The 8,776-nt window shown below is 41.7% G+C and overlaps 1 protein-coding gene across 1 annotated transcript in view; it reads left to right on the forward strand.

Annotated features, from left to right (window-relative positions):
- LOC124625784 overlaps nucleotides 1–8,258 on the forward strand; it is a 72,114-nt gene extending 63,856 nt beyond the window's left edge. The window contains exon 4 of the mRNA XM_047149230.1: nucleotides 8,092–8,258. The gene's annotated coding sequence lies outside the window, so the exon portion shown is untranslated. The remainder of the gene's footprint in view (nucleotides 1–8,091) is intronic.
- The last annotated feature ends 518 nt before the right edge of the window (nucleotides 8,259–8,776 follow it).

Raw genomic sequence — 8,776 nt, forward strand, 5'->3', positions numbered from 1 at the left:
GATGGCATAGAGGTGCCGAAACATCTCTGGGTAACGAAAAAATAACGTTTTTTTCATAAAAGGCGGAACCTTCATCCAATAATTTAACTGCAAACACGAAAAGAAATACAAGAGCTACAGATCCAAAAGATGAATCTCCGTTCCAACTTTGAAGCAAGTTTTGAAACAGTGGGTAAAAATCGTCACCTGTAGCTGTATTTCTTTCGATTGTCAAAACTAGCAAGCTAGCGAGCAGAGCCGGCCGGTGTGGCTGTGCCGTTCTAGGCGCTTCAGTCTGGAACAGCGTGACCGCTACGGTCGCAGGTTCGAATCCTGCCTCGGGCATGGATGTGTGTGATGTCCTTAGGTTAGTTAGGTTTAAGTAGTTCTAAGTTCTAGGGGACTGATGACCACAGATGTTAAGTCCCATAGTGCTCAGAGCCATTTAGAGAGCAGAGCTTGACTCATACTGGACCTAAGATGATTCTTAAATGGTTCGAGTTTTTAAAAACTCATCTCTCATGATCCTACTAAACCACACAAAGTTAAGGTAAATCTCTACGTCAAAATGAAATTCTGAACAGTTTCGGAAAAATATTCAGTAACGAACAGTAAGACCCTTAAATATATCCAACCAACAGCCTCCGTTTCTTAGAACTTTGGTAGCTAATAAGATACCTTGTTAGGCGTGGAATTTATGCGATGATACCATCTATAGAAATCTCATTATAATTATAAACTATACTTTTTTCCAGTAGTGGGATATTTCCGCTTCACAGATTTGATCAGATAGCTGTGCTCTAAGAGAGCAGAACGTTCTGATATACGTTTCACGGTTTTGTAACGTGTTCCGGTTTCTCGCAGAAACCTGTCGATGCACTCTGACGTTGACCTTCTCCGTTCCTGTTGCAAAGGCACTGTAGCCTTCTGTCCAGGCACAATTTTTTTTCTTGTTGATAGTTCTACTTTTTTGCCACAGGATTACCCACCTAATCATACGTATCCTTCGCAAAACGAAGCATTTAAGTTTCTTCGCGTATGTCCTATCTCTCTGGTTCTTCACTTTCGTGTGTTTTTACGTTATGTACGTATCCACTCCAGAATTGAGGTAATTTTATACCTTCCGCATGTCGTTTTGGTCTGATGCTTTTTGAAAACTTGGTGCTGTAGGGATGAAGGGTGCAGAAGGTTTAACAACATTCAGCACTCAGGTGACCTGCAACTGGTCTTTCACAACTTTGCCGCTCTCTTTTTTGACAACTGTGCTCCACTTGGGAGATGTTTTATGTTTATGTATATATTTTAAATTATATTTATGTAATTTTATTTAAAACTATATTTTTAGTTAATAAGAGCAATTGTTCATTGATAAAAAGGAAATAATTAAAAAAACTGAGTTCTTTAAACACAGGCAGCATTTACTCATTGGAACTTAATGACACGTTACGTGCAAAATAAAGGAAATACTAGTACCGTACGTAAACAGTGTTTACGAATTATAGCCCAAAAGTTTTGTAGCATCAAAATATCTCAGTTTGATAAACATTTTTGGGAAGCGTTTCGCACAAACTTCCCCTACAAGTAGCACACAATGTTAAGGGCAGTGTGACGTCACTTTATTTTCTGCAATATTTGGCCCAGTTCGTATCTCCGCGTGTTTTTGATGCTCCTCCTGCTATTGCTGATTTGGTGCTTTTGTTTCTGTACCCATCAGACACAACTTCATCCTCTCTAATAATATGGGCTATTTAGCTATTGCTAATTGCCTGAGAATCATTCCATTATATATTAGTATTAAGCTCCTTAAGAAATATGCTTTTACTTTATCTTTTTATTGGGACCATTTTGTAAAGAAGATAAGACTTTAATGAGCAGACGTTAAAAAATTAGAAGATAGCGAGGGGCCATGTACTTATTTTACGCGTTGCACAGATGTTCGCACACGTCCAGCTTTCCCTTAGTGCAGTTATAGAGTCACATTTTTTTGGACACACCTGTATCTTCACATATGTCAACATTGCTTATATTAGAACTAAACAGTGAGACTTCATGGGAACGTAAAACACATAAACATTGTCTTGTTAAACAAAGCAAACTTGAATTCAACTTCTCTGTATTTATTGGGCAGGAGCTCAGGAGGAATTTCGCGTTTATTCTTGTGCAGTCTCCCTTTAGTCAGTTTCAAGTTGATCAAGGTCCTGCCATGCCGGACACAACTACGCCAGCTGTCAATGGTTGTATCTCTTCCTGAGCCTTGTATGTGGGTAACAAGATGTTTAAGAACATTTGAAAGGAATATACCTTTAGCTGAAATGTGCGCGACAAGAAACTTCCGTTTCTACTACGGCAACCACCTTTAGTTCCAACTTTCTTTGTATTTTCAGGCAAATAATGGTTAAATGAGCAACACCCTCGAAATGGAGTTGCTTAGCAGTCATCAGATAGTCTTTAGGACTTGTAAGGTCCTGGGCCGAGACGCTTAGGGTTGCATGATTTCAAAGCGAGGAGTTCGGTGGTAAAGGCCTGTCCTGTTGGCGCTCTGCTCATTAATGAAGTGGCATGAGTGAGACAAACATTTATTCCACTTAAGTGTTACCATAAAATCATCTCCGTGACCGTAAGGGCAGTGGACGCAGCATGCAGCCTTGGAACACACTGACTCATCTACCCCAGCAAATTCTCGAGGTGCATTCTGGACTATTCAAACCCATGTCTGGCCATACTGATTTAGGTTTACCATGATTTCCCTAAATCGCTTGAGGAAAATGCCGGAATGGTTCCTTTGAAAGGACATTGCAGATTTCCATCCCCAGCCTTCCCTAATATGCTTGAGCTCTGTCTCTAATGGCCTTGTTGTCGATGGTAGGTTAAACACTAATCTCTTTCTCCTACTCTTCCTATTCTCAACGCTCTTGTCTCTGTTGTGGCTGCTCAAGATACATTGCGGTGCCATGCAGGGCTGCTCATGTTACACCGTGGCACCATGCAGGGCTGCTCATGTTACACCGTGGCACCATGCAGGGTTGCTCACGTTACACCGTAGCACCATGCAGGGCTGCTCTTGTTACACCATGGCGCCATGGAGGGCTGCTCACATTACACTATGGTACGATGCAGGGCTGCTCACGTTACACTGTGGCACCATGTAGGGCTGCTCACATTACACCATGGCACTGTGCCGAATCATTAGTTTAATTTGTCATGGGTGTAAAACGCTGAGACTAATTAATTATTTGTAGAAGAATGGGAAACCTGGCAGAGGCCGATTGTGGGCAACTTAGTTTGGGTTCTGGAGAAATGTAGGAACACATGAGGCAATACTAACCCTACATATTACTGTAGAAGATCAGATGAAGAAAGGAAAACCTACGTCTACAGCGTTTGTAGATTTAGAGAAAGCTTTTGACTTTGTTGACTAGAATGCACTCATTGAAATTCTAAATGTAGCAGGGGAAAAAATACAGGTTATTTACAGCTTCTACAGGAACCAGATTACAGTTATAACAATCGAAGTACTTGAAGGGGAAGCAGCGATTCAGAGAGCAGTAGCACTGAAATAAGGATGTAGCCTATGCAAGATGTTTTGAGTCTGTACAACGAACAAACAGTACAGTAACACAAGGAGAAATTTGGAAAGGAAATTAAAGTTCAGGGAAAAGAAATAAAAACCTCAGGGTTTGTCGACGGCACTGTAATTGTGTCAGAGACAGCAAAGGACTTGCTGCAGCAGTTGAACGGAATGGTCAGTGTCCTGGAAAGAGGTTATAAGATGAACACCAGGCAGTTTAAAAGAATGTAAAAGAATGTAGTCCATATAAATCAGACGGTGACGAAGGAATTAGCTAGATAATGAAATACTAGTTGATGAGTTTAGCTGTTTGGACGGCAAAAACTGATGATACTCGAAAAGAGGGGATATAAAAATATGTAAACTAACTATCGCAAGAAACGAATTTATGAAAAAGAGGAATTTCTTGACATCGCTATGTGTATGTAAACTGAACTTGCTTCCTCGTCCGTAAGTATCTGTGGAAACAAATATGGGGATTGTGATCCGGTTTCGATTAATAGATACCCTGATTCACGAGCATTGGTTTTGTATATTATTTATAAATATTTAGTTCAAGTTGAAAGAATTATGACGCATTATAGTTGAATTGTGAAAGTGATACCACTGGGGCCCAGCGAACTGCCGCCATTACTCGAGAGAGTAGCAGTGTCTTGTGGCAGTACAAAGCGTTACCAAATTCGCATCTCGTGTGATGGTCTGATGGTAGAAGCTGAAAGGTTGTAGATTCGAATCCTGGCACGGTCACTTGTTTTTCACTTTGCCTTTTAACCTAGTATTCACCTCTTAGCGATGTGGAGGTTCGCCAGAAACGAAACGTGGCTCGCATTCGAGCTCCCATTCGCCGGCTTGATAAGTGGTTAGGGACATGCAGGTCGACTGAGTAACATCCAGTTGGTTACAATCGTTTGAGAACAACTGCAAAGCGAAAAAAAACATATGAATCCGAAATCCGTGGTTTTCAATTATTTACGCGTAATGTTGAACGCAGCATGGTATGCAGTTTTATTTCGTACGTACAAAGAAAGTTTTCCAGCGGCGCAGCAGACGACTCAACTTCCAGATTTCTTTTTCCCTTGAGTCAATATCAAACATGCATGGGAACTCGATTCTTTGCGTGGTAGGGCGAAAAATGAAATTTTTTTGGATACTTCGATATAATTCAGAAGAGTGGTAAACGAGTCTTCACTAGCGGGAAAGAGATATAGGTCTTTTGAAGATCATATAGACATGGACACGATCTCCTTGAGCCGTCCGCGAATCGTGTTCGTGCCGTTTATTACTTGACATCTTGTCTTTGCGGTATTGTCGTCTCGTTTCTTATTCAATTTACGGGCGCCACTGAGTTAGTGGCTTGCCTGCCCGTGAGTGGCAGCAGCAGCGATTATCGATAAGAGCGCTGTCGTACTATCTTTGATGCGACCGCTAGTATTTCCGGGCCGTCGTGTGCAGTGAGTTCAGTCGGGGTTGAGTACCAGTGAGGTATGGACAGCGAGTACTCGCCCGACCGTTTCCGGTCCCCTTCAGTTGGTCATCCTGTGGGACGTGGGTCGGTTCCTTGCTTGTGCGGAGATGTCAGGTGGCCAATGGCCAAGTGTTCCCTCTGCATGGTTGGGTCCTAGCCAGTGTCTCTGGGTCGGTGTGCGTCCGAAGGGAGACGGGAAGCAGCAAGAGTGAGGTCCGGACAGCCATGACTCGCCCGACCGTTGTCGACAAACATCACTTGAGTGGGACGACCTTGGTGGGTCGTTCGGTCGGTCGTCTTATCGCTCGACGTGTATTTGGTCGCCGACCGTTTCTGGATTCTCCGTGTGCGTCGACTTGTGATTCGTCCTTGTTGTTCCTCAGTGACTACTTTTAGTATCGTTCGAGTTGTTTGTGGAAGTGTTCCCACGGAACCGTGTGCAGCTTGAGGTTTCGACCGACAAGTTATTGTAACGATGTCTGCGTGTTGGATGCAGTGAGTCGGCTGGGACGGATCAGCAAGCAAGTCTCTGTGGCGCGGGGCCAAGTGAGCGCCGCTGGCGGTGTGGACACGCTGTCGGATCGTGAGGCGCTAGCTGCGAGAGCGACTAGTTCGTTGCCCACGGAACCTGGACGCTGAAGTTGAGTGACCTCAACTATTGTGACACCTCTCCGTTCATTTGCGGGTTGTTGTCTCCTTGTTCATTCAGGCTAGCAGCGTCGTATGATGTGTTAGAGTCAGCGAAATCTTGCAGACATCTTCCTATGTCGTGACTAATTACTAAATTGACTGTTACTTATCAGTGAAGTGAACTAGCAGTGTTTTCTGCCCTGTGGCCGTTAACGCCCCACTTTCCTGCCATGGTCGTTAGCGTAGTTTGTAGGCAGTGTCCCTTTTCCTCGTCGCGTTGTTGCAGTCCAGCACGGCTTGTAGTTCGACAGCCCTTTAAGTTGTTTGGTTCGTATTTGCTTAGAGTGATTATTGTTCCCCTGGCTGTTTTTAGACGCCAATTTCTAGGGGCGTAGTGCTGTTCGCATTCTCGTCCCCGGCCGACATTCTCCACCATCGCGCCGTTGGTCGGACAGAAGGAAATTGGTTAAATTGTTGGTCGGTCCTTGGGCGGTCCCTAGTTTGGGTTGCCATCAGATTACCTAACTTCAACTCTTGACTGCCTGTCTCACCTCACGTTTGAGCTACCTTCCCAGGCCGACCCTTGGAACACTTCTGAGCACCACTTGTTCTGTTTGTTTTAAATTTTGATTTTCATTTTAGTTTAACTATTGTACAAGGCCTATGGCCGCGTATTAATTCCGTTTTTTTTAAATTTTACATGAAGGCCTTCATCCGTGTTAAATTAAAATTTTGACCACTGAGTGTTCTAGAGAAAAAAATTTTTTCTTAGAAATTGTTCTATCTGAAATTGTTTGTAATTCAGGCCGTAAGCCGTTAGTTCTTCCATGTGTTATGTGTGGCTTTCAGCCGAGGATTGGCGTGAACCCGTTAATAAGGCCTTCAGTCACGTGTATTCTCTAAGGGAATTTTTTTTAATAAGAAGCAAGGGGTTTATTCTAGATTATTTATCTGACTTGTTGTTCAGGCCTTTAGCCGTTGTTTCAAATTTGTTTGTGGCCTTCATCCGTGCAATAAGTTAATCAGGTTTCGGCCGTTTTAAAAGAAATTTTCTTGCTTAAAAAGATTGTTTATTAATGTGCCTTAATTATAGTTGTCCTTCAGACGTGTAGTGTAGGCCTTCAGCCATTAATTGTTTTCATTGCATGTTTTTACAATTTTTTTCCCTTCTATTTTTAATTGTTTTCGATTTCTAAGCCAGGCCTTCAGCCGTTCTTCGGTTTGCTGTATGGTTTTGGGCCTTCAGCCCAGAAAGCTTCTCAAGTTTTTTTTTAAAGTAGGCCTTCAGCCGTATTGTTTAATTGTCATCTTTAAGCCAATGTGTAAATCAGTGGTTCTCAGAAAAATAAAGTTATATGTTTGATTGTGCAACTCACAGCAACTGTTTACGGCCCCATCCACAACCTTAACCTTATCCTGTGCTCTCTCTGACCACCTACCCACCAGGTACCACTCCTTGAATGGCATACAGAAATTTCTTGAGGAGTAATATACAAAATTTTAAAACACTTGTACAGATCGTTGAGAGACGCATTTAGAAATATGACGACAATTTCAGACTGCCAATTTCTGCTTCCCTCAGATTAGCTGTCGTAATTCAGATTCTTAATTGACTGCAAATTATTCGAACAACGGGCAGTGAGTTACTCAGTTTTGAAGTATCGTAATAAAGATGAAGAATAACTAAAAGATAACCACCTCGTCGTCATGCTGCGATATGAGACTTACAATTTGAAATAATCAAACTTTTTAACCAATAGTTTCCCTGCAATCGTAAGTTATACGAGATGACATTCACTTACTTAATGTTATTCTCTGAATTTTATTCGCGGCAACCAAACAAAATACGCTACTCCAGTGAAGTAGTTGAGGGTATTTGTAGTGTAGCTTTGTACGGAAGTGAAACGTGAATGGTAATCAGTTTAGACAAGACGAGAATAGGTTTTAAACTGTAGCGTTACAGAAGACTGCTGAATATTGGATGGGCAGAGGGTATCACTTACTAAGGGGTACTGAATCGAACAGAGAAAAAGAAGCAATTTGTCGTACAACTTGAATAAAAGAAGGGGTTGGTTGACAGGATCAGATGGATGTAGGCTGCAGTTTTCAGAGATGAAGAGGCTTGCACAGGATAGACTTGTGTAGAGAGATGCATCAAATCAGTCCTTGTATTGAAGAGCACAACAACAACTACTACAACAGCAATGTCGATACTTCAGAGACCCTTAACTTCAGTGAACATTGTACGTTTTGGTCCCACAAATGATACATTCATTTCTGTATACTTATAAGGCAGATTTTGTCTAGTTATGACACCAGCTTTTCTTTTTGAGATATAGAAAAAATATATTCGCATTTTAAATCCTATGAGCCACTTTTTACAAATATTTATATATTTTCATTTGGTTTTTAGTAGGGGTAAATGAAAACAGTCTCTTCATTTTTTCAGGTATACTACGACAAAGAATGCCCAGAAAGTTCCCAGTGAAATGATCAGCCGACCAAAGAGATTCCAGCTCCACCACTTCCGTAATGAAGATGGCTTCGCACACTGCGATTACTGCAAGACTCAGCCTCAAACATCGATACTAATATTCGGAGCTTCTATGCTTCACGTAGCCCTCATAACTTCGTATTAAGTAGACTTTCTTCCAAAAATAAAGTTTAATCGAAATTACTGTTTCTGTGTGATTACTGTTTTCCTGCTGCTTCCCAGCCAGTTCACTTATGCTGTCTGATAAAGCCTCAAGTGTCATCCAAACTGTATGTTTTCTCCTATTCTTCGGTAAAGCGGTCAGGCAAAAGTTTCATTTGTCGTGACATAACAAAATATTTGCAGAATTACTAAAATATAAGGCAGATTAGAGAAGACCGACTTGATAAAATCCTTTTTCGGATGTACCAGTTTTATTTCTTGCTGATTACAATTTTGGTACGTTTCTGAGATCAGTCCACGTTCAGAAGATTTCTGGGTCTGACAATGAGATTTGTTTGGTTTAAAGTTCGCCCTCTTAGTAGCAGATCGATTTATATGATGGCTAGTTTAGATCAGTATTCAATAATCGATAGATCTGCTCAGCTGCATAAGCAACCAATCATATCCATATGGAACCACATATCAAAATATCACACAT

The sequence above is a fragment of the Schistocerca americana genome, chromosome 8 (genome assembly GCF_021461395.2).
Source record: "Schistocerca americana isolate TAMUIC-IGC-003095 chromosome 8, iqSchAmer2.1, whole genome shotgun sequence".
NCBI classification, from domain to species: Eukaryota; Metazoa; Arthropoda; class Insecta; order Orthoptera; family Acrididae; genus Schistocerca; species Schistocerca americana.